This window comes from Sciurus vulgaris (assembly GCF_902686455.1).
Source record: "Sciurus vulgaris genome assembly, chromosome: 15".
NCBI classification, from domain to species: Eukaryota; Metazoa; Chordata; class Mammalia; order Rodentia; family Sciuridae; genus Sciurus; species Sciurus vulgaris.
In genome coordinates, this window is record NC_136476.1 from 35,491,243 (window position 1) to 35,516,467 (window position 25,225).

General features: G+C 37.2%; 1 protein-coding gene and 1 long non-coding RNA gene across 14 annotated transcripts in view; one reads left to right on the plus strand and one right to left on the minus strand.

Moving 5' to 3' along the window:
* Positions 1 to 25,225, minus strand: part of BNC2 (basonuclin zinc finger protein 2) — a 404,537-nt gene that overhangs the window by 366,098 nt on the left and 13,214 nt on the right. The gene's annotated exons all lie outside the window — the stretch shown is intronic.
* Positions 1,522 to 23,785, plus strand: LOC306645414. The gene is made up of 3 exons (XR_013759646.1): positions 1,522 to 8,283; positions 21,156 to 22,556; positions 22,686 to 23,785. It is a non-coding gene; the product is annotated as an uncharacterized lncRNA (long non-coding RNA).

A 25,225-nucleotide genomic window follows, 5' to 3' on the forward strand; every position in this document is an offset into this window, starting at 1 on the left:
ATCAGCTGAAGCTTACTTTACACTGAAAACTCTTGTACTCTCACCCAGATGAGTAGGTATGTCATTTCACACACTCATATCGCCAAAACAACCACTTTTCAAAAGTGGTATCCAGAGATGCTGAGCAGAAAATCATTTGTTCACTATTCATCAACCCTAAAAGCTGAGGCCACCCTTAGTCATTGAAAGCTGTTTCATCTAGAAAATGAAAAGTGATGCAGAGAAGGAAGGAGAGTTCCAAAATCCCTGTCCTCCTCCATATTTTTGTCTCAGTATCTCATTCCACAACTGGGGTGGGGAAGGGTTATTCAGTGCTATCATTTGCACCTCATTACACTGGGCTGGAGCTTTGAGAAAGCTGATATTCCCTCTAAATTTTTACAGATGCTTCTAGTTTACCAGTTCATGACTGCACTACTAGAAAAGACTTCCTGCCTCTAAACTGCTCGCTGGCATGTATGCTGAATTTCAAAATCCCTGAAAAAAGTAAACCTTTGTGGTGTTCTCTTAACTTTCTTCCAGGGGGAGGGGAGGGTCACTGAAACCAAACCAGGCAAAAGCTTTTTCTCCTATGGACTGAGACTGCATCTCAGAAACACTCTCTCTAACTACTGACTGTTCATCTCAATCTGGAAACCACCTCACAAAAATATTCATTAACAGAAAGGTATCTGTGGAAGGTGTTTTTCATCGTAAATCACAATTGTGACATGTTCCATAAGTTGTGGAAATAATTCAATCCCAGACAGCCTCTCACCTGAGCATATACATGTGTCTTATTTCATGCGTGTCATTTGGAAAACACTTTGGGACAAAGAGACAGGACACTTTCTAAACTACCACCCCTTTTTGTTTAATGGCTTCAGGGTTTTTCAAAGTTCAGGGCAGGTGACACTGGTCTGTTCTTAATCTTTACTGCTGTAGCAATGTTAAGGCAGATGACGAGGGACACAAATCCCCTGATGGAACTGAACGCATTCCAAGCTCCCCGACCCACTCAAAGCTGTAATCCCCTGCAGCTGGATCTTACTTACCACCATGCACAGCTAATACATTTTTTAAAAGCTAGTCACTGGTGACAAATGTAAACTGGACAGAGCAGCTCCCCCTTCTCCCTGCCTCACTCCCTCACCCCTCAATCTTCCCCCATAACCCAGAGACTTGCTGTTTCTGTGATGGATAGGACCTGCCTTTTAGAACCACCAAGACTGTGCCGTATAGCTCTACTCTAAGTGACTAGAAGGTTTTAAAAGCATCTTCAGCTGTCAGACTATAACAAAAACAACAAAAATGTCATCCTTAACACAAACATTTCACAACTGAGAAAACCCTATAAGTTGAGATTATCACTGCTGTACTGAATCCACTATTTATTTAGCTATCACATGCAGGCAAACTGTTCTGGCACCCTGGCTGCTTGATTGAATTAAGCTGCTTGCCATATTCTAAGGCATAGAAAAATAAATGCAAAAGAAAAATTTAAACTTGAGGATATATATAAAAATATATATATGTACATACACACACACACACACACACATATATATATTCCCTTCATAGTTTACTTTTGGCAGAAATTTGACTGAAATATAGTAAACAAGTAGCCTTTCTGATGGGTATGTTTTTCACCATGAATTCTGAGCACCCATTTAAAAAAGTGAAATCCAGTAACCCGAGGGAACAATTGCTCTGTGCTGGATGAAATCTCAAAAAACCAGTGCAACAAATTTTAGAAAACCACAGCCTAAAGATGAATAGAAGGACAGCAGAATGGATACATTAGGCTATTTAAATTAAGGGGAAAGTAATCTTAAGTGGTATCAAAATGCCATAAAATACAGATGACATTTTGATAAAGGGACAAGCTAGCCTCTTCACCTCATGCAAAGAAACCAAGGGTTAATCTGTGTGACTTTTTTTGGTTTATTCTAGTTCCCAGATAACCGGTAATAAGTGCTATGATTTAAGTGATATTACCGATTAGACTTGGAGATAGCTACCACAACACTGACTACAACACTTAAATTGCATTAGGCTTAATTACTGCAAAGTTACATCTGGAGAGGGAAGCATAATTTTATAACCACTCTCAGCATTCTAACTTGAGCTCAGTCCCTGCATGATACATACTTGCCCAAGTAATTGAGGCCCTCAAAGGCACCACAGTTAATAATGTGCAACTAGCAGAAACACAAGGAGAAATGACAACAAGCAGGTCTCTATGAACTAAATTCACATCTAAATATGTGACTTCTTGATGTCCTCTGACACTTTTTGAGAGCAGGTACTCCAGCCTCAACAGGACCCATGCAACAGAATTTGGCAGGAGGTGGAAAGAGAGGAGGGCATTACACCAATGGGGAAAGAATTAAGTCAATGTGCTTTAAAGAGTCCAGCTCTGATTTTGTCACCCACATTCCCAAAATCCAGGGAACTCAGTCAGCACAAATAATTCAATCAAAAGGCAAAAATAAAAGCCAGTGATGCCAGTGTCTGGGGACTGAACCCAAAAATGGGTGTATGCAAGGGAATTCATGAGTGTTGGTGAAAGAACAAGGAAGGGAGGGTAAGAGCTAACCATGTGCACACGTACATAGAAGAATATGCTGTGGTACCTGTGAGACGATACACATAGTGACTACACTTTTAAATACTAAAATAGAGTACAGAGATACCAAACAAAAAAGAAGAAAATGGGTCCTTATGATTTATTAATTTCAGTTATGATCAATTACAACACACAAGTCTGAATCCACATTCCAAGTCCACTTGTCCAAAACAACATTAAGGCGTGTTTGAATTCTTCATATAGTAATCAAAGATGGCAGTACTTTAACAGCATTATCTTAGGTATCTATTATAAACTACAAGTAGTATTTCTACCTCATAATACAAAATGATCTCAAATTCCCGTATCTGCAATGACATTTTCATGCTGTAAAATTATCAAAATTAACAAAAAAAAAAAAAAAAAAAAAACCGGAAAACTTAAGCCTTGGAGGGGAAAGGACTGAATCATAATCAGGCATCTTCATGTTCCTTAAAATGTGAATTTAAATTGGAATTTGTTAGGGGCTGGGATTGTGGCTCAGTGGTAGACCATGTAAGGCACTGGGTATCTCAGCACCACATTAAAAATAAATAAATGAAATAAAGGTATTATTTCCACCTACAATTAAAAAAAAATTAAAAAATAAATTGGAAGTTGATCAAACCTTTTAATACTAAAATATTCCAAAATTATGCCCAACAAAAATCACAGGTACAAATATACTTGTAACTAAAGCAGTGAGAAATACCGACTACATTTTATAGGAAACCCACAATAAACAAATCATATTTAACTGTACTTCTAGGAACCAATTCAAAATCCTTACAAAAATCTAACTGAAAATGCTTAGTATTAAGTATGCACAAATCTTTCCAATGACATGTATATAAAATGAACACTGTCTCTTTAAGTTGAAGGACCTGCTATAGTTAGGTAGTACGAAGCCAAGAAAAAGTTCTGAAGTATAACTCTCAGGAGCAAACATTTTCTACTTGTGAAGTAAACTCTGTTGAAAGACAGCAGACTATGTCCCACCAGTAAAAACAGGAAAGTTTTCAGCCAGTGACAGCTTTGCCTACAGAGAAAAAAAAGTGTCATAGACTCACTTTATTAAACCATATGCTCATTGCCCTGTGAAGAAAGCAGGGTCACTAATTAGTTCATTCTGTGAAAGAAGCCCTTCCTGATCCCGTTGACTTTTGTCCCCCTGGTTAGCTCCAGCTATTTCTGTCATGCAACTTGAAAATCACTGGAGGGAGGAAGATCGCCATAACAACCGCTGAAATGATCTTGTGGAATGTGTCTAGTGGCACTGGAATAACCTGAATATGTGCTCCAGATGTGTCGGCTGTCAGGAAAAAAGTAAACACATCTGATGGACAGCGTATGACTGGATGGCCTCGCAGCGACTCCAGAGGCTGGGGGAGGGGCTGGCGTAGGGGGAGGGGGCTGAGGGCTGGGGGCTGGGCAGGCAGGGCCGGGAGGGAGCGGGGCCGCAGCAGCGAGGCACCCCGGCCCGGGAGCACTGGGCGCGACTGTTCTGCCGCGTCCCTCCCTGGAGTGGCCTCTGCGGGACTGCAGCGGCCTCCGCGAATTTCCGTCTGGCACGGACTTGTGAGCATTTGGGAGCAAACTAAAACATGAAGCTGAGAGGAAGGGGGAGAGGAGAGAAGCGGGTTCAGAACGCTTTCTGTCTTAAATATTAATGGCAACATGTTTTGAAAGCATTCTATCTTCAAGGGAGGGCTGTCTCCTGGCCCCTATCCTCTTCCCTCTACCAAATGAATGGCTTTGCTTTTTTTTTTTTTTTTTTTTTTTTTTGCCCCCATATGCATACGGCTGAAGCACTCTTTTTATTAGGTGACTGAGTGAGTACGCTGCCGATCTGAAATGTTGTCCTTTTTGATGGTGTTGTTGTTCCATGGACTTTCCCAAGTTGGACAAGTGGGTTGGTTCCCTAAATGGAAACATTTTTAAAAAATGTTTTTCTAATGAAATACACAGAAATGACTAGAAAACATGATATAGGCCAAAACACATTTTCACCTTAGTTCCTATCCTCAGGGATGTTTGCAAAGAGAAGGATTTAGATATATGCCCAGTACTGATGATCACATAACAGAAATTCTACAAACATCTAGCGCTTAGTAGGCATTTGTTGAATATTTGTTGAATCAAATTAGTTTTTAATGTGCGAGATTCAAATAAATGCTACTTGGGTTCTACATATAAACAGTGGTAAGGATAACTTAAAAAAATAAGTAACCAAGTTTAAAAATATTTAATAAAACATGAGGAATTTATTTCCCTAAAGGAACAAAAATGCCTCCTTAAAATAGGAAACACCATATCCACACTGTAGTACACAAACCATCTACTTGTGCACACCTCTACCACATTTTAATATCTACTCCTCCTCTAATAGTTTGGTGAATGAGAAGTAGAAGTTTTCAAGAATACATATAAAAATGTCCACTACAGCCTTCCCATAAATGCTTACATCTGTGAAAAGGCTACAAAGGTTTGTGCAGAAATTTAGAATCTGTGACAAAAACTTTTCAAGCAACATATTCCAGATTTTCTTTCGAAAACTCTACACAATTATATTTCAATAAAATTCCTAATGGTTTTCCAACATGGTCTATACAAAGAACAAAACTGCACTGGAGAACAATTATCTCTATAAGATACACAGTTAAGATATAAAAATTGCCTATTTAATAATCTGAAGTTCTTCAAATTGATTATGCTTAACATTCATTAGGACCAATAAATTCTATCACCTCAGCGAAGGGAAGGCCGAGTTCACCTGGTACTTTCATTCGGGGTGCCTGCCAACCTGCAAATCTCGTTTCAATTTATAAGTATCTCAGTACATTTTCCTCCTTTGATAAAACTCATTTAGTGACTCAGATTCTGGAAGTAGATCACCAAAGGGAAAAAGAAAAAAAGAAAACTATGAGAAATTATTATTTGAGAGCAAGAAATGGAACAAATCTTCAACTCACTCTTTACTCTGTAATTCACACATTTAGCCTGGCAGAGGAAGACCCTAAGGATGTTTGGAGGCTGAAGGACTTACAATTTGAAGAAATAGGTGAAAGAACAGCAAGAGTGGATGGCACTGCTTCTGCCTTCTAGAAATTGGATTCCACTGGCAGCTGGCTGAATGAAACCAATAACAGATTCACGGTCATGGAAAATGTTTCATCCTCTAAACGAAAACGTCGTTATTTCCTTGTAACAGAAACTGTACTTCTTGACAAGTTAGACAACCTAAAATAATCATTGCCAAGGTTAAATTTATAAAATTTGCTGGCAGTTTCTAAAAAAGAAATAATCTGGGTATTTGCAATTTTTACAGAGCACACTTTATTTTTATTCCAGTCTAATCTAGCCCCTCCTCACCAAATTAAAAGACTTCAAAAAGAACTGACAGATCTCCAAATAAAAAGTCAAATATTTCAAAGCTTTTATAAGCCAAAATTATTAATGTGAACATTTGTACAATGAAGTGCCAAATGTCTCAAAAGACGGATGAGCATCAGTGACCATTTTCATTCTCCTTGATCTTAGTGTTCAACCAATAAGCAAAAAGCTTGTGTGTTTTGAAAGAACTGGAATGTATCTGTATTCATTCATAGGGCATTTCTCATCCATCTCAAATTTCTTATACTGAACTTAGTTAATTTTTATAAGAAAGATGGCAAATAAACATCAGATCTTACGTCAGAGTAATGATTTTACATTGGGAGGTTTTGCTGTTTGCATCAAAAGATTGGAAAGGAATGAAACCTGGACTTAATGTAGGAAGTATTCAAGTTCCAAGAGTCATATGATATCTATATGAACATATCTGGTGGCTGGGTTCTACCCAATTAAGTCTGTGGCTCAAATCAAACTTCATACATGTATTCTGTCCTTACTCTGTGTTTTTTTTAAACTCAATTTAGTGCTCATGGGTCATAGTTTCTCAAACCAGCAGCTTCCCTTAGACAATGTCACACAGGGTCTCCCTAATATGTTTCTATTTTAGTCTATGAAGCAAATGGTTATAACATGCACAGATTATTAGATATGCAAACCCATCAACCAAGATCTAGAAAAATATGGTTCACCAGCATCTTTTTTTCCCATTCTCTCTAGCACTACAGACCAGCACATAACTATGAATAAGTAAGGTAAGGCCAGAAAAGTTGAATACTCCAGCAAAGCCAAACAAAACAAAAACCAAGAGGGCAACCAGCAAGCCAATCTATTGGAAGTTCATCTGGCAATAAGAAAAATACTATAATGCTGTTTCCTGGCTGCAAAAGTTTTTAATGTCCATATAAGAAGGCTTCATTCATGTGGCACTGCTTCATGAACAGAAACAGAGGATAGCTGCAGAGATGAATAAAACCAAAATCTAGACTTAAAACATGATTTTCTGACTCTTATGCAAGAAAACAACCAAGATTATGGAGAACAGTATTTTAAAGGATAGGAAAAAGAACTCCTTACTGCACTCTCACTAAAACTACAAGGAACCCTTCAAAGAAAAAAATATTAAATGCAGTTAAATGCCAATGGAATAAAAAAGAAAACCCAGAAGGTTCTTTGAGGTCATCAGTCATGTGTCATGCTATCAAGGGAAAAGAAGCCATGAAGAAGCAAAGAATTCCAGAGAAGAGCAGGCAATCTGTGAAAAAGAACAGAGAGAACACAATATGTTCTGCCCAATTTTAGAGGCCTAAAAGAGTCCCTGTCAAGAACATAACTTTAACATTTGATCTGCTTAGTATAATGTCATCAATTTATGCAAGCATTTCTGAAGCCCTCCACCCCATTCAGGTCCTGACATAAAACAAGTGCATCGATGTATCCTAACCCAAGTTTTATAATAAACAAAATATTCTCTCAGGGTTCTGTGAAATTCTCAAGACAAAACCTCACAATGCACATTAACTTCTAAAATAAATATTTTCTACACAGCATTTAGAGGGGGAAGAAGAAAGAAGTGAGAAAAGCTGAACAAAAGCTGAGAGAAGTCCCTATGTCCAAAATCTTTCTTAGTACAGACAAGAAAGCAGCCTCACAGAAGTCCGCTGAGCCCCACAGCTCCACATCTGGAGAAGGAGAAGAACACAAGCCCTCACGACAGTGACACTCCCCACAAATCGCCCCTTCTCTTGCCACCCCTGACTTCACTCCCGACTTCCAAATGACAACTGGCCTATTCATCAGGTGATGAATTCTTCTCTCAGAAGCTCTCTGCCTAAAAGAAGAGGGCCAAGATTAACAAAGAAATCCAAACACATTCTTCTGGACAATTTCAACTTTCTGTCCCTATAAGCATTTTACCAGGATTGTTAAAAAGTAAAGAAAATACCCACTTTGAGTTTGAACTCCATTCTTTTTTCCATTTCCTGGAACAGTTGCTTTCAAGCACTGCAATGTGGAGAGGGAACAGAAGAAAGCTAGACTTAGAAGCCAACAGCTTCAGAGTAATTAGCCTCTGAATGGTAATGGTTGACTATATTCCTTTATTGTTCCCGTATCCTCAGTTCACTAAGGGCAAAGAGCAATCTTTCCTCTGCTATTTTTTCAATGTCATTGTCCTCACAGGCCCATCACGGGATCCTGACATGCTGGAAATTGCCCGTTCCTTGGCCTCTTGCCATAAGGAATCATGACTACTGGGAACAGGACAAGCAGTGTCCCTGGCTCTGAAAAGAAGACCACCTCGACTGGTAGGTGGTCAAGCAATTTCTTACAATAAATAAAATCATCTCAGTCCAAATCCTGCTAAACCTTGAACAGTCTCCCATTGTACTAGAGTGATAACTATAGTGCTTAACATGGCCTACACTCAAATCCTCCCCCATGGTCTAACTCCAGCTCCCCAGCCTTACCTACTTATGTTCTCTCTCTACCACCTCTGTGGCCTTGTGTCCCCACCTCCAGTGCCCCAAACTCCCTCTGATCTCAAGGACTTGCTCCTCCTGCAATAATTAACACCTCTCCTCCACTGTACCCTCTGATAATCTGCTTAATTTCCCTCCTTCCTTAAGGTGTCAGAGTTCAAAGGCCCTCCTGAGAAATTTTCCCTGATCGCATCCCTACTTTTGCATTTTGGGATTCTGAGTATATTCCCTTTGGAAAATAGGAAGGGGTCTCAAGGTTCCAAAAAGTTTGGGGCTGGAGATTTAGTTCAGTGGCTAATCCAGCATTTGATCCCTAATGGCGGGGCGGGGGTAACTTATTAGATAGTTTCAAAAACCAGTTAGGCAAAGTAATTCTCCTATCTGTAGTATTTCACTCTCTCTTGGTTAAACAGCTAAGAAAGGACACACGATTATCAATTTGTAGACCCCCAATTCTACTTATTAGGGTCAATGTTCTTTTATTTCCAGTACTCCAAAAAGAAGACCAATACTTCAAAACTGGTTACTTTGCTCCTTCTCCCCTTACTGGTTACAATGAATGGCAGCTGCAGGGAGAAAACACACACACACACACACACACACACACACAAAAGGCTTTGGGTCAGATTTGAGACTCCGCTACTTACCAGCTGCCTGACCTTAGGCAATTCCACCATCTCCCCTAGGCTCATTCACTCTTTTGTAGGAAAACAATGCTACCTTCCTTGGAGAATTCAGAAGACATATATCTGGAAGCTGATGTTTGCATTTCTAACAAGTACCCCAGTTACATTTTTACATTTTTGCCTGATCATCTAAATGATGGAGGTCTCCTCATTCATATGCAAACTCCAGAAAGATAAAGGATTTTAAAAGTTATTTCCCAATTATTAAATCCCAGACCCTTGTATGTTGCCTGCCCTATATAAAATAAGCACTCCAGAAAGCATTTTCAAATAAATGGTTCAAAAAAGAGAGTGCAATATGGAATAGATTCCCAATCTCCACTGTTAGTTTTGTTTTTTAAGTGAGGCATTAATAATTCCACAATGGGTAAAGCATCTTTGGCAGTCTCACTTGCATGTGTTTCGTTACTGTTCTTGCAAAGAATTCAGTGTTCTTTGGGACTGAGTCAGTCATGTATACCCACGGGTACTTTAAGAAAAGTCTAGTCAATGAGTTTCATTCACTTATATTGGCTTCATTCCACTTGTGTCACAAATTTCATGCCATTGTTCAAAGAACTGAGTTACAGGGTACATGCAATGATCAATTCTGCACAAATGGAGAGACAATTCATATGGATGAGATGTCAGCAGCAGCAACTTCACAGAACGGCAAACATTTTGCTTTCTCTGTTGTAATCAAAATTATTTGAGACTTCAGTCAGATTGATTTTCAATCAAACATGTTTGATTTTTCTATGTTGTGTGTTTGTAAACACTTAACATACAACAATTTATTTCTCACTCCCACAAACCTGAGTTAGGTACCATTATTATGCTTAATTCACAGAGGAGAAAATTGAGCCGCACTGTTTTTGTACTTAAAAAAAATCTTTTACTTAACCTCTACTTAGCAGAAAACTAGTATGTTCAAGGCACAGATTTGTTATCACATTTTTAATATAAGATTTAAGTCTCTTTCCAAGAAACAGAATTTAAGTTAGAAGAGGTTTCAGAACTGGTGTCTGAAGTTTTATCTTTTCCCTCAGACTTACCAGTTTTGAGACTTGTTCTAATAGGATAAAGCTTTCAACTGCAGGGAGTCCTCAGTAATACGCAGCACCCATCCCACCTAGTTAAGAATTCTGGCACTAGAAATGTATTTTACCCCTCTCAGCAGGCTGCAGTACATAATTATTTTCATCTGGTTGTATAACACAAGGTGGTGAGTTTAATCTCTAAAACCCTACAGGGATTGGTTTTAGTAGTTTTAAAAATTGCCTCTCACGCTATGAATGCACCTCACAGCAAGATGGTCCTAATGGTTCCCAGATTAGGATTGGTGGAGACCAAAAGCATGGCTCCCTCCTCTTCATAAGTTCCTTTCTTCTGTGGCCTGAGTCTGTGATGATTCAAGGTATCTTCATGGCTCTGCCTTCAAAAATAACTTGGTCTGACTTGAACAGAAGAATAGAGGTCATTTTGGACAAAGGAATAGAGGTCATTTATTTTTTAACTAGGGATTAAACCCAAGAGTTCTTTACCACTCAGCCCCACCCCCAGTCCTTTTTATTTTGAGACAAGAGTTTCCCTAAGTTGCCCAGGCTAGCCTCAAACTTGTCATCCTCCGGCCTCAGCCTCTGGAGTTGCTGGGGATTACATGCATGCATCACCACACCCAGAAGTGAGGTCATGGTTCTTTTCAAGTTACAGTCAATGATTGCTAGTTTCTGGAATTAAAAGAATATATTTACACACACACACACACACACACACACACACACACACACACACACACACGAGACATCAATAACATCTTTTTAAAAACATAAAGGTGCATATGCAGATTCAACAATCCCAAAATATAATATGGCCATGAATATGAAATATTTAACCTTGATATTTTAAAACTTTTGCCAAACTCCTCCTTCCAGGCAAGAAAAAATTCAAGAAAACCAATTCAAGAATTTTTTTTTTTTGTCCCCAGTATTGGAGACTGAAACCAGGGGCATTCTACAACTGAGCCACATTTCTAGCCCTAACCTCTGCCCTTTTTTAAGACAGGGTCAGGTGAATTGCCCAGGTTGGCTTCCAACTTGCAATTCTCCTGCCTCAGTCAACACTGTAGCTGGGATAAACAGCATGCACCACTACATCAAGAAGAAAAGAATGTAATGTCTCATTTCTGATTAAGTTCAACTCTACTCAATCAACCCTAATTTCTCTCAGGGGCCACATGAACCCTCACAAAGAAATCAGGAATGAAAAGAGAGTACTTTGCTAATCAACATTTAAAGTGAAGTCAGTATCAAAACTGGAACTAAAAATTCCATAAAGTAAAACTGGATCACTTTCTTTCCAGTTTTTAGAGGAGTTGACATTAAAAAAAAAAAAAAGAAATAAAAATACATATGCAAATAAAACTTCTCTGCTTACAGAGAATTCAGAAAAGGCCCTTGAGCTGTCTACAGTATTTCAAGTGATAGCAAGCCACTTATATTAACAATGACAACTACATGTCTAAAAACTATTTGGCTTACACACCTGGTTCATCATATGGTAGAGTATTCTAGCTCTGCCCCAAAACATTTGTCATACCATCAATTCCCTCCCTACTATCCTACTTCATGAGGTGGGAGACACCACAGGTAAATTCCAAAAGTTTTCGTAAGCACAGAGAAGTAACAAATGTTTTCAAAATTTTGTTCTCCTTTCATGTTCTTGGAGCTAAAAATTGACCCACAACAAAGAACTCAGTAATATAAAACTGAAACATTATGAAACATAATCTTAGAAAACCATAATTCCACTAGACTGGAAAGTTCTTGGGGCACTGCTGAATTCTTCCCATCAGCAGGCCCAAAGACAATGCCTGGCATAAGGGAGGTCCTCAAATGATACTTGCAGAATGAGCTAAATAAAACCTCAGAATTACAGTCTTGAAAGTACTTTCAAACACATTATCACACTGATCCTCTGAGGAGGTCCAATATCGTACATACTCTCTCGAGTTGAGGTACACAAGACAGGTATTCTTCTGGCACTTCAAAGATGAGGAACCAGAACATCAGTCTCCACCAGCCCAATCTTAGGACTCCTAAGGCCCCGCTTCCCACTACCATCAGCTTTGCCACAACATTTAACAGGCTCAGGGTATCTATTCTTTCACTGTTGCTCTGCTTTCCATATTTTATGATCTGTGGCATAAAGACACCAAAAGTAGAAGGCGACCAGATCATTCACATGCCAAACCCTAATAAGATCTACTACTGTCCTTTGCGGCTATAGAAGTCTGATGGCTCAGAATACCAGATGCTTGGGTCTACTTAAATAAGACACACATAATACTGTATTTATACTGTACACAAATTTTAACTTACCACATTTTTTTAACCAAAAATGTTTCTTTGGAATTTTTTCATACCCAGATCTCTACTGACAGTTTAATTACAGACAGACTTTCACAGGAAAAACAACAGAAAGAAATGCATATTATTAACGTGCACTTTCCAGGTTCTATGGATTCTCTACAAAAAATGCAGAATATATGATGTTAGCATATATGAACTGCAAGATGGAATATCCAGTATACTTCCAGATTCTCCAACTTAAGACTTCAAAGTGGACTTGACCTTATCTTCACCAGCAGGTAGCTCATGGTTTCTCTCAGTAAAACTATATTTCAGGTATTAAGTCAACATTTATGGAAAGCTTATTGTATACTGGGATGTAGGTTTGGTGACCTAAGTATAAATAAAATATGACTCCTGCCTCCGGGGATAATCTAAAGGCAGACAGTTGAGACAAATACAAAGAAATACAGAAAGGCTATTGTATTGGTGTGTGGGCATCATAAATTGGTTGCTATGTATAATTTCTTAAAGAATACATGAATGAAAACTACTAATTTTGCTAGTCAGTGGAGGTAAGCTAACATAAGTTAGCTCTTAGATGAGTCCCTTCTTCTAGGAAGGACTGAAACATAAAAACTCATTAAAATATAGAATTTCTAACGGTGAATTAAATCTAGAACTCTAGATAATTTCCTGATGTAAGACATTAGAAACTTATGAATTCTTTTCCTTAAATTCAAGCAATAATTCTTCAGAAGTATATATACATATCTAAAAGCAATCGTTTGTTTTCAATATTGCTGAGACAATCCTAAATGGCACCAGTTGCTAAAGGCTCTGAATTTTATAATAGCCTGCTTGTATTATAAGCTAAATATCAATGTAGAAAAGTCACATGTCATTGCCCATCTTCTTACCTCTCTTCCTTCTATGCATGACACTAAAATACTACCCAAAACACTATTTAGTTTTGAAAGGTACCCAAAAATAGAAATAGATTCATTACACCAAATATTAAGCAATAATAAGCATTTAATTAACTGCGGTTCATTAAATGGTGACCTTTCTGAAGGGACCAATCCAGTTTGATATGCACAGGTCTGTAGGTTGGAAGGGAACCCCATGTGAATCTATTTAAAGCATGCTGTGCACTCTTCAGCTCTGACAACCACTCCATTCCTTCCTACATGCCATCACTTCATGCCTCTTTGTTAGGCATCTGACCTGTAATTCTCTCCCAGCCAGAAATACAAAGGCTGATTAGAAGAGTCTCATGACCATATAACCAAAAAAAAAAAAAAAAATATATATATATATATATAATTTCTGGTATATAATTTGATTTGAAAAGGATTCTTAAGTTGATTAGCCACCAAATATGGTGCATGTACCAACTTACATGCAACCCTGCAAGCACAGATCCACCACCACCCCTAGCAGGAACTGCTGCTCGGCTCCCCAGAACACCTTCCCAATCCCTAGGCACGGTCTCAGAACTCTCTTTCAGTAGCCATTACCAATCCATCAATATTGCATGAGAGGTGAAACCTGTTTTCTATCTTTACTTTAGTCTATTCTTTAGATAAGGGGCTCTAAAAAAGTACCAAAGATCAAACAACTCATCAGTGACAGTCTAGGTTAGAAAAAACCCAGACAGCATGCCTTCTGGTCCATACTACACAGTGTCTATCTGGAATGTTTATCACAAACACCCTAAACTTTTCCATTCTTTGGTTTTTCAGTGTTTTGATCATTTAACTTCTTACCACCCTCATTTTAGTAGCCACATATACTCCTCTTTTTTGCTTTTAGACAATTTCAAAGTTCCTGGAATAAAAAGGGAAGGAAACTTAGTGTCACTTCATGTCCAAGCAGTTAATGAATGCCCAGTTAACCTGGCACCTCCACCTTTTGCTATTGGCATTCAAAAGTTCACTCTACAGCTTGACTTTGCTCCTGCTCAGAAGTATTCACCCTATTTAAAAAGTGTTTCTTCTTTAATATCATGATGGCAAAATATTGTAGTGGCTGTAGGTCTTTCCAAACACGCACATTCGTGACAAATGCTATATAGTTCTCAAGAAGTTAAGACAATCCAAAAGCTAACAAGAATGACCCGGTCAAGTGGATGCAAAAAATTGGCATTCCTAAGCTTGTCATCAGTCACAGAAACCATATACAACAATGTTTATGAACCTGACTCCTAATTAACATTTCAATCATATTTAATTCAGCAGTCCACTGTAAAATGAACTAAGACTGCTCATCAGAGGAGCATTACCATGTACATGTATATTTTTCAATTGAGCCATTTCCTTATTATTTATTACTTTTAAAATACTGTAACACATTGCAGACACCTCACTACAGACAGGCCTAACCATAGATAAGAAATATTTTATCTAACAAAATCAGCTTTTTTTGTTTGAAACCTCACCAACATCATCACTGTGACCTCAGCTAGGGTAATAATCTTTTGGTTGCTCTTCAGATTCTTCATTAGAACATTGCAGTTATCTGCCTCCCAAGCAGAAATGACCTAATGAACAGCATTCCAGGGAAATAGAAAAAGGTCACACATAAATGAATGAGCATCAGAGGACTAAAGAGTCCTTCCTTAACATACACTAAGGAAATCTGGAAGATACCCACGTTTTAATGAGTTTTTTTATTTTTTTTTTAAATTTTATGTCAGGCACTGTATTGATCCTTACCCAAGCTATGTCTTATTTGTCCTGCACTCTGACCCCATGCACTAGCTGTTATCCTCCAAATTTACAAATAAGGAAATCAAGACTTAACAAAATTCTGTCCCTTGTCAACCTCCCACAGCACATCTGGAATTCAAACTCAAGCCATTCTGTCTCAGATGCTTTCTATTCCATGCTACCAGTGTTGCTTCAGTCACACTATGAATATTTTGAAACATTTGAAAAAATGGTGAAGAGCAATCAGAATCATAACTATTTCTCAAAATGCAGATATCTTGGCTGAATAGTATGTCTACAATCAAACCATCAAATCATCAAGTTAATCAAATCCAAGTCATGAAGTATGTGTCTGTCACTTAAGACAACAATGGAACCCTTATGATCCTTGAGTGGTTTTACCACTCTGTGGTATTTATCATGCCTTGTTATGAAATCAGAAATACAAAGCTTGAACATGTTTAAACAATGAGTACACAAAACGTGTCAAAAAAGATAAAATACTTCAAAATAAAAGATTGATCAATGAAAAGAATCTAATACATGGTGAATGATCATTACAAAAGATATATTTCCCAAGTTTACATCAGTAAAACATTATTTAATGTGCATAGTTTGTGCAGGGTGTCTCATACTACATTAGTTTTTTTAACTTATGAATCTCCACTGTGTTTTTAAGTATCTTGCCTACCATGGGTCTGCAAAAGACAGACAATTCTCACTAAAAAAAGAAACTACCATCACAGCCTCTAAAATTATTCATGTAGATGTAAATATGACACTTTCTGTGTCTTTGATAGGAAAAGAAACTAATGGGTATTCAACTCTAGCCTTAGACAGATATGCTGGCATTTTCATATGTCATCTCAAAAATCCTCTAGTATAAATACTATTAGACCCAGAAGAGAGCAATAAGTCAAAAAGGAGCAGATACTAAGGGATAGAGAGAGGGGCAAAAGGGAGAGTCACGATTATTGGCTATAACTTCTTTGGGGGGTAAAGATTGAATAGTGCTGATGGTTCCATAATCCTGTGAATAAACTAAAAACCACTAACTATGCACATTAAATGATAAATTTTATGGTATGTGAACTGTATCGCCATTAAAAAAATGCAGTCATGGTAAATGTTAACATTTGTGTGATCTGGGTGAAGGGCATATAGGAATTCACTGTACTATTTTTTCAACTTTCCTATACAGTCTGAACTTATTTCAAAATCAAGTTTCTTTTAAGGTACAACAATGTGAATATAGTCAACATTACTAAATTGTATGTTTTAAAAAACTGAGGGTAAATTTTGCCACAAATAAAAACAGATAAAGGAATTTGCCCAGATTCCACCTTTGTCACTAGTAGAATCAATATGCAAATTAAGATCTTTGTAACTCCAAACCTAATGCTCTAAGACCAAAAAGGGCAGAGTTGTTATTTTGTTTATTCTGTGATAGTATTGAAAAGTTATTTATGGTCATTCTAAAACTTTGCACCAACACACACATTTAAATTCTTTTCTTAGAAGTGAAAACTCTACCACCTACTGAAGGGATGTTAGTAAACATTTCTGTTCTACTTTATGTTTACCTCGTGATGTAAGACTACAAAAGTGTGAAAGGAGAGAAGGCTTAGAGGTATTGTGTTATCAATCAAATACTTGTTCCTGATTGAATACTACTAAAAAAAGTGATTTTATATTATAATTTTTCATTCTAGTCGCAATTTCAGAACTAATAGTAAATAACATGAAGTCCTAAGCATGTGAAAATTCTGGAGTTTCTTTTTTACTGTGAATTTTTTTGTTGTTTATTTAAAAATCTATTAAGAGGTCAGCAGTTTGACACAAGGATGATTTTTTCAATTACAAAGAAATTAGGGAGATGAGTTTCAACACACTTGTAATCTGCTAATTTACCAAATAGCAATATATGATGGATATTTGCATAAATCAGTATATCTGGGTTTGATTTGGAGGCTTACAACCACATATTTTCAGTGTGCCAAGTGTATAAAATATCCATATGCCTTTACAAATCACATTTACTCAAGAATGTTAAGAAGTGAAATTTGGAGTTCTACTTGTTAAGTTGCAATCAAGTATATACTTCCAAAACACAGAAACATTCTTTAAAACAAACGAATGGGAGCAGGGAAAGGATGTTGTCAAGGAAATTCTAGGGGAGAACAGCGTCCTATTTTTACCAGCATTTAATTTTTTTTTTTTTTTTTAATATCAGTAACTATCCAGTGATTCCAAACAGGGACATTATTGATATTCTGGGCAGAACAATCATAATTGTGTGCAAATTCTTCTGCAATCTGGATATGGCAGCATCTCTGGCCTAATAAATTAACAGGAAGCATCCCAAGTCAGTCATCGGTGACAAAATATCTGTTGAGATTTCCAAATACCCTGTGGAGGTGTAGCATCCCTCGGTTCAGAACCCAAACAAGCCTTAACATCTCCAGCACCTTCGAATTTCAGTCCACTGACACATGGGAAGCTACTTCTATCAGTGGGGCAAGGAGCCAACCTCCTCACACACTGCCAGTATGCCCCACATTTTGAAATAACCCTTCCTCTTCTGTGGCCTATCAGCTGCAAATTCTGGTTTCCATTCGTAAAACCAAACACACCTGCATAAATTTGACTGACACCTTAAAAACTCTAAGAGAAATGGACATTTTAAAAATGGAAAGATGCTTTTTGTTATTTAACACCTGATTTTTATAGTCAGTTTTCAAGTGATACACTAATTAGAAAGAAACCATGGGGAGTTCAGTTTTCAAAACAGAGAAAATATACCATGAGTCCAAATCCTAAACTCCAGAAACACAAACATTCAAGTCCAATGCCTCTGTATACATATGATACCATATGACAGAAACAATGCAAAACATCCTTTTAAAAATTTAGTATTCCATTTAAAAGTTGTTTGTAACAGGACTAAAGAATTTTATTTTTTAACTAACAAAAGAATGAAAGGAATGAAACTTTAAAAAAGAAAATTCAGCCTTTTCAGTATTAAATTTTAAATAATGATTGAAATGAAATTGTACAATCTTTTTACTACTTAAAGCAAAGCCCAAAAGTCCTGTTTATTAATAAGAAAAGCCACTGTACTCTTCACTTTAAAAAATATTTAATTGCCACCAATTCTATGGCATATTCTTTCCCAAGTTCTGACTAGAATCCCTTAAGTCCACAGAAAAATCACCATGCAACACTGTGCAACCCTAAATACCACATCTATTGCCAGCATTAACTGCTCCTGTTCCTAAGACTTTAATTTCCACCAGGCTGCAGCTCAGAGACTCGAGCCTGGTAAGTTCTCTTTCAGCAGGCATGGACAAGAACCACATATTTTCATGCATGCTGGTGCATATAACAAACTGCTGCCCCAGTCACAAGCATGTCCAAGACAGAATTCCTAAATTAGTCTGCAAAAATTCTACTCAATGCAATAAGTCTTCCTAGAGTAAGCTCCAAATTATTTTAGACCAAACCATGAAATTAAGTGACCAAAGCACCAACAGTTTTTCTAAAAGCCACAGCTTTCTCAAAAACTCTGGAATTAAAATAAATCCTATAAAATTTTGCTATCATAACACCCAACCATCAATTTCCAATTCACATATGAAATAGCTTCATCAAAACTGTGAAAGTCAGTATTGGTGTATGATTACAGGTAAAGGCAGATACGCTTTTCAAGGTAATTCAACTTTTCTTCCCTAAAAGTACACAATTTCTGCAACACAAAGTAGAGGATATATTTTAAATAGTAGTATCTGTTCATATTATCAAGTTGCTGCAGAGCAGAAAACTTGATTTCTGTAATAGGTTCTTCAGATAAAACTAAATGTTAAAATGCATGCTGCGGTAGGTCTACTTAGCAATTACTAGAAGTAAGCATACAAGAGATATAATTAGTTATGACACTAGGACAGGCATACATGTTTCAACACACACGCAGCTCAGAACAAAGTTTTTGGCATTATATGACAGAGGACTTAAACCGAAGACTCAAAGAAAGGTTATGGAGTGTGTGTGTGTGTCTCTCTCTCTTTTTTTTTTTTAACTTAAAACTTGCCACATCAAATTATTCCTTTTAAGTTATAAGCATATTTTGATTTGTTTAAACATCTCTTTAAAGATTTCTCAGGGAAAAAAAAAAAAACAAAAAAAAAAAACAGAACCACCACCCTCTAGCTTTCATTGAGCCTACACTACAATTTAGGAAGTTAACTTCATAAGATTCACTTGGTTAAAAAAAAAAAAAAAAAAAAAATCACCTTCCAAAGAAATTGCAATCTGATCAAACACATTTAGGTAATTTTGATAGTACTAGTCATAGTTTTCTCAATCAGGAATAAAATACTAAATTCTAAAAATTAAATATACAAGACAGTATAATTTAATTTTGAAAAGTAAAAGTTTGGGATATTTAAGATACTCCCAAACTGTAACTATTAAGCAAGCAACATTAAAATATCAATCTGTTAAATAAATCCTTTAGTAAATCATGATCCAGTTAGAACCATTTCTTCCTTGATAAAGACAGAAAAGTAAAAAGATCAAAATATACTTGAGAGTGTACAGAGTGTATATAGATGCATAATTATAATAAAGTGTGGTTAAGCTCATAGAGGGACAACAGTAAGGAAGTTGGAAATACAGATTATATGTATTCATAAAAAACTGAAATTTCCCAAGAACTTTTGCGTTCAATTTCAAAAGACAGAAATAAAAACTATTACAAAGTATCCCTTCTATAAGGATCTTGGTTCAGACTTTATTAAAAAAACACAACAAACTCTAAGACTGAGAAATACCAATATTAATAAATGTACATTTTTAAACATTTATTTTGCTAAGAAAATTAACCCTAAAAAGCAGTTTTTAAATAGAAAGATTCAAAATACAAAGGTGATGAGAAAAAAAAAAAAAAAAAAAGATTTCAATACTGACAGCTACCATCTCCCAAAAATCATATACTGTCTTCAATCTGCAAATGAAATTCCATCGATGAAGTCAGGTGTAGTGAAGAGGAGGTATTGTGAATGAGTGTTGGAAACATAAAGCTTGTAATTAAGTGCATTCTGGAGTATAATAATCCACCCTGGAACAAGATAAAACATTCAAAACCTATCCAACGTAAAGCAGCTAGACCTTGTACTCCCACAGGAGTTACAGTACATGACAATGAATTATGAACCAAATCCCATCTCATGGGCCAAATGGTCCATGAAGACAGCACACTTGGTCCCTCCAAAGACACTGTTAATTATGCCCTAGGGTCTTGGTCCAGCAGAGCCTTCACCTTATAACAGGCCTGCTAAGAGCCCTGTCTACCTACACAGAACTATGAAGGAAGGCTAGTATATTAGTTATGTTTTGTGTAAAACACTTGGATCCAGCTAAAAGAAGGTACCTAGCAAACTGCAGCTAACACAAGAAAAGTTAACCCTAATATTTATTTCTAGCACATGTGTCTTAAATGTTTTTCTGGCATGGTATCAAAGTTGTCACCTCAGGACACTGCATTTCTTCCTACAATGCTACCATTGTTCAAAACAATTCTAGAATTCATCACTTGAAAGTATTTCTAGAGCCAAATTGTAAACTGTAGGTGAAAAATAATTTTTTTCTCATCAAAAATATGGAATTCACTGGGTTTTATCACCCACCAGATTCATCTGGGCTTTGGATGGTTCAGAAAACCAAAACTATGTCATGGAAAATTTGTGAGCATGGCCAGGCATGGTGGCACACACCTGTAATCCCAGCTATTCAGGAGGCTAAGGCAGGAGAAACACAAGTTCAAGGCTAGCCTGGGCAACTTTAACATGACCCTGTCTCAAAATGTAAAATTTCAAAAAGGGCTGGGGACATAGCTCAATGGTAGAACATTTGCCTAGCATGTGCGAGGTCCTGGGTTCAATCCTTAATACCAAAAAATTTTTTTTATATTTTAGGATGAAGAGACTTAGAAGAGTCAGACATGGGTTGTCTGAAGCCTCTGAGGTGGAAAACAGCAAAGGAACTTTAATCTGTGGCACCATTACTGTATAATCTTCTAGGATGACTGTTCTATAAAGAATAATACTTAACTTACATCTGCTTACTTGTGGTTTGAGCTTCCTTAGAGTATTTATTAGTATATTAATTACTTGGGTGCTACATTCAAGTTTATAAATCTTGTCAAACATCTTAACATGTTCTTCAAATGTTATAAAACTTCACTTAAGAAGGTACTTCAAATTAGTACATAACTAAGCTTCTTTCCAAATTCTAAGGATATCATATCTTTACTTATAGTGTCTTCAAAATTACCTATGTTATAATAACAAAATGGTTGTGTAAAACTTAGTGACAGCAGTGAACTGTATGGAATGTCAATTTTATCTCAACAAAGCTGTTTTTGAAACTTATGTCATGGAAACACACACAAACAACTTAGCTTCATTAAAAAGTCTAAACTAGGAGCTGAGTATGGTAGCACACACCTGTAATCCCAGGGGCTTGGGAGGCTGAGGCAAGAGGATCCTAAGTTCAAAGCCAATCTCAATAACTTAGGCAAGACCCTCTCTCTAATATAAAAAAAAAGGGCTGGGGATACAGCTGTATGGTTAAGCACCCCAGAGTTCAATCCCCAATACCAAAAAAAAAAAAAAAAAAAAATCTAAGCTAGGAACTGGGGGTATATCTCAAGTGGTACAGCGTTTGCCTAGTATGTGGGAGGCCCTGGATTCAATTCCCAGCAAAATAGCCAGACTAGAGACATGCATCAGGCATTTTGCTTTAAACAAAAGTCAGCTATCCTCATCCAATCATGTTCAATCCATAGGCTTGTTTTTTCGACTGCACAATGCTCCACTCTATATAAACTATATCATTCACACTATAAAACACAAATATAAAATGAAAGAAATCAAATTTCTAATATATTTTCCCTACATATTACAGGATGATTTCTGTACACCCTGTGGAGTGTTTACATTATCCTGGAAACCACTCTTCCAACTGAGCTGAACATAAGCAGTTCAGAAAAGTGTAGCAGCAGATAACTATAAATAACTCTTTATGAAATAACTAAGACCTGATAAACACTGATGAAGAATAAGTACAAGGTCACAAGGACAATCATATGTGAGTATATTCATACATTCATTCAATTAAGTATCTGCCAGGTGTACGCCATGCCAACATTGCTTTAGATAGAGGATATTCAATAATTAATAAGATAGGCAAAGGTCCCTGTTCTTATGAGGCCTGCATTGTGGGGTGGGGGAAGCACAAATAACAACTGCATATAAAGGAAAAAGTTAAATATATTTGTAAGCAGTGATATTTTAAAGCTACAGAGAGAGAGAGAAGTGCAGGCCATTCAGCTCATCTCGTAGAGTTCCTGACTCTCATGCTGGAGGCCTGGGTTCGAGTCCCAGCACTCTGCAATTGTGGAAATAGAGAGAGAGAGAGAGAGAGAGAGAGAGAGAGAGAGAGAGAGAGAAAGCAGGGTAAGAGGTCAAAGAAACAGAGCTTGGGACAATGCAGGGAAGACTGTCAGGAAGATCTCTCTAAAGGGATGACAATGGAGGAGCCCTGAATGAAACTGAGGGTGAGAGCCTGAGAAAGCGTGGAAGAAGAGCATGGTTGGCCGGGGAAAACCACATGCAAGGGCTGGGGTAGATACAAGCCTGGCAGAACTCTGAAGCAGAGGAGGAGCAGGCGTAGGAAAAGCTACCAGAGAGTTGGAAGGCAGTTGCATATTACATGTTCTCTTCAGTTAAGGCAAGGAGTTTGGGTTCCATGGAAGGTGTGTTAAGAAGCCACAGGAAAGTGCTGAGATAAGTAAGTGATCCCTCCTTGAAGAGGAGTCTGGGTGCAGGGGCTGAGGAGAGGCAAGACTGGAAGACCAGGTGGGTGAGAAGATACTATAGTGCTGCAGGTGATGGTGTTCAGGAGCAGGGTGAGGACGGCTGTGCTAGTAAGTGGGTGGATCAGCAAGGCAGATCTGACAGGATCTGCCCAGTAGATGTGGGGTACAAAAGGAGAGGAAGTTAAAAAGAGCCTGAAAAATGAGCTTTGGGGAAGCACATAAAAATAGATCTAATGGAACTTATTTGTTTGAACTGGTCCTTGACTTTCCTTTCCTTTCATTTTTTTGGGTGCCGAACCCAATGCCTGGCGCATACTAAGCATCTTACTCTTATCACTGAGCTACATCTCAGTCCCTCAATGTAACTTCCATTTCTTTTATTTTCATCAATGTTCCACATTTCCTGTGTGGTTTCTCTGCTCTCTCTACCACCACCCCTCTTTTTATTTTCCATTCTGACACCTTTTCAAATTTAAAACTGGGAATTTATTAAACACTATGTTTTAATTAAAAAGTCTCATATTATATACTTGTACTTTGACTGCTCTGAAAATATGGTTACAAGGTTAAAAGTCAGACTAACCCTAAAGAAACCAGGAAAACAAGTGGTTCCACCAACTTCTATCTTTCTGCCTGTTGTCAAGTGGAAGTTCAGTGTCTTTTTACCTTCTTGTCTCACAACAAATTCTTCTTGATATTAAAATGTTTTAAAAGGAAAGAATGAAAGTAAATATATATATATATATCTAATTGGGAAGTTGCTGAAATCAACCAATGTGAAGTTAAGTGTAATTTTAACTTTTTGATATTTTTTGGCATTCATAAAACACTACATTAAATAGATGTTGAAATATTAACACAATGCAAAACATTATTAATACTTAATATTAATTTTGACCCTAATTTTATAAATGAAAAGTACAGCTGAAAAGTACCTAAAGAACGTTTATGTCACACAAAAAACAGATGCAGAGATTAAACACAACCCTGCTCCTCTGAATTCTAAAGATTAGGATATTTGCCTACAAGGTACTGAACAATAAAAACTTTCTATACCAGGTATTTAATAGCTAGGTTCAAAGTAGTTGTCTTTTTCTTTTTTAATTACATACATCCTTTTCTTCCCAGGAAACTGTTTTATCCCACCATTATCACCAGCCCATACACAGCACATTACGTGTAAGGTAGTAGCATGAGGTATAGTAGCATGAGGTATCCTCAAGAAATTTAAAATGAGTGAAATGAGGCTGCCATCTGCATTACATCCATAAAAAACCTGATGGATGCAAAGTCACCTTAACAAGTAGCTCCCAGGACAGTTGACTAATATCTGTTTGAGAATATTAACATATCTAAAGAAAAAGGAATCTATCAGAAAAGGGGAATGGGAAGGAGAAAAAAAAAAAAAAAAAAAAAAAAAGCAAGAGGAGTAAATGTTGTCAATGCTTTGGAAGCACAGTACAAGAGGAGTCCCAGGTATGCACTGGAAGCAAGAGAGCCCACTGAAAACTTCCCTGGAGGTCGGGGGAGCAAGGAAGCACTCAAATCTCCCATGCCCAACCTCAATATTCTCTGCACAAACTCCAAGTTTATAAAGTAATAAGCAACATTTGGATTATAATCTGACTCCCTGCTTAAATTTGGCAGCAGAGCAGAGATTGTGCTAATCATGCCAATCTGGGTACATAAGTATGCCCCCCTCATATGGTACACAGACATATATCTGTTCTCTCTCTCTCTCTTTTTTTTTTTTTTTTTTTTTTTTTGCAGTACTAGGGATTGAACTCAGGGCCTTGTGCTTGCAAGGCAAGCACTCTACCAGCTGAGCTACCTCCCCAGCCCTATATCTGTTCTCTTGACACCTGTACATGTGTGTGTAATCTCCACCCCTAAAGTCAGTGAACAATTTGAGCCCCTGATAGACATCTCTTTCAAAGGTATGATGATAATATTATGTTTCAAAGCATATGAAGATGAGAGGTCAGAAGAGGACATGGTTATTCTTTTAAGATAATGAATATCCTCCTATCAATGAATTTTGTTTTCCTTAATATTAGGTTTGTAGCTTTTACTTCACCTATAATACCCACAGCACCTGAGTATCATATATGTATCACAGAAACTCAAATGCCTGTTGAATTCCAAGTAACATTCCCAAATAACTAA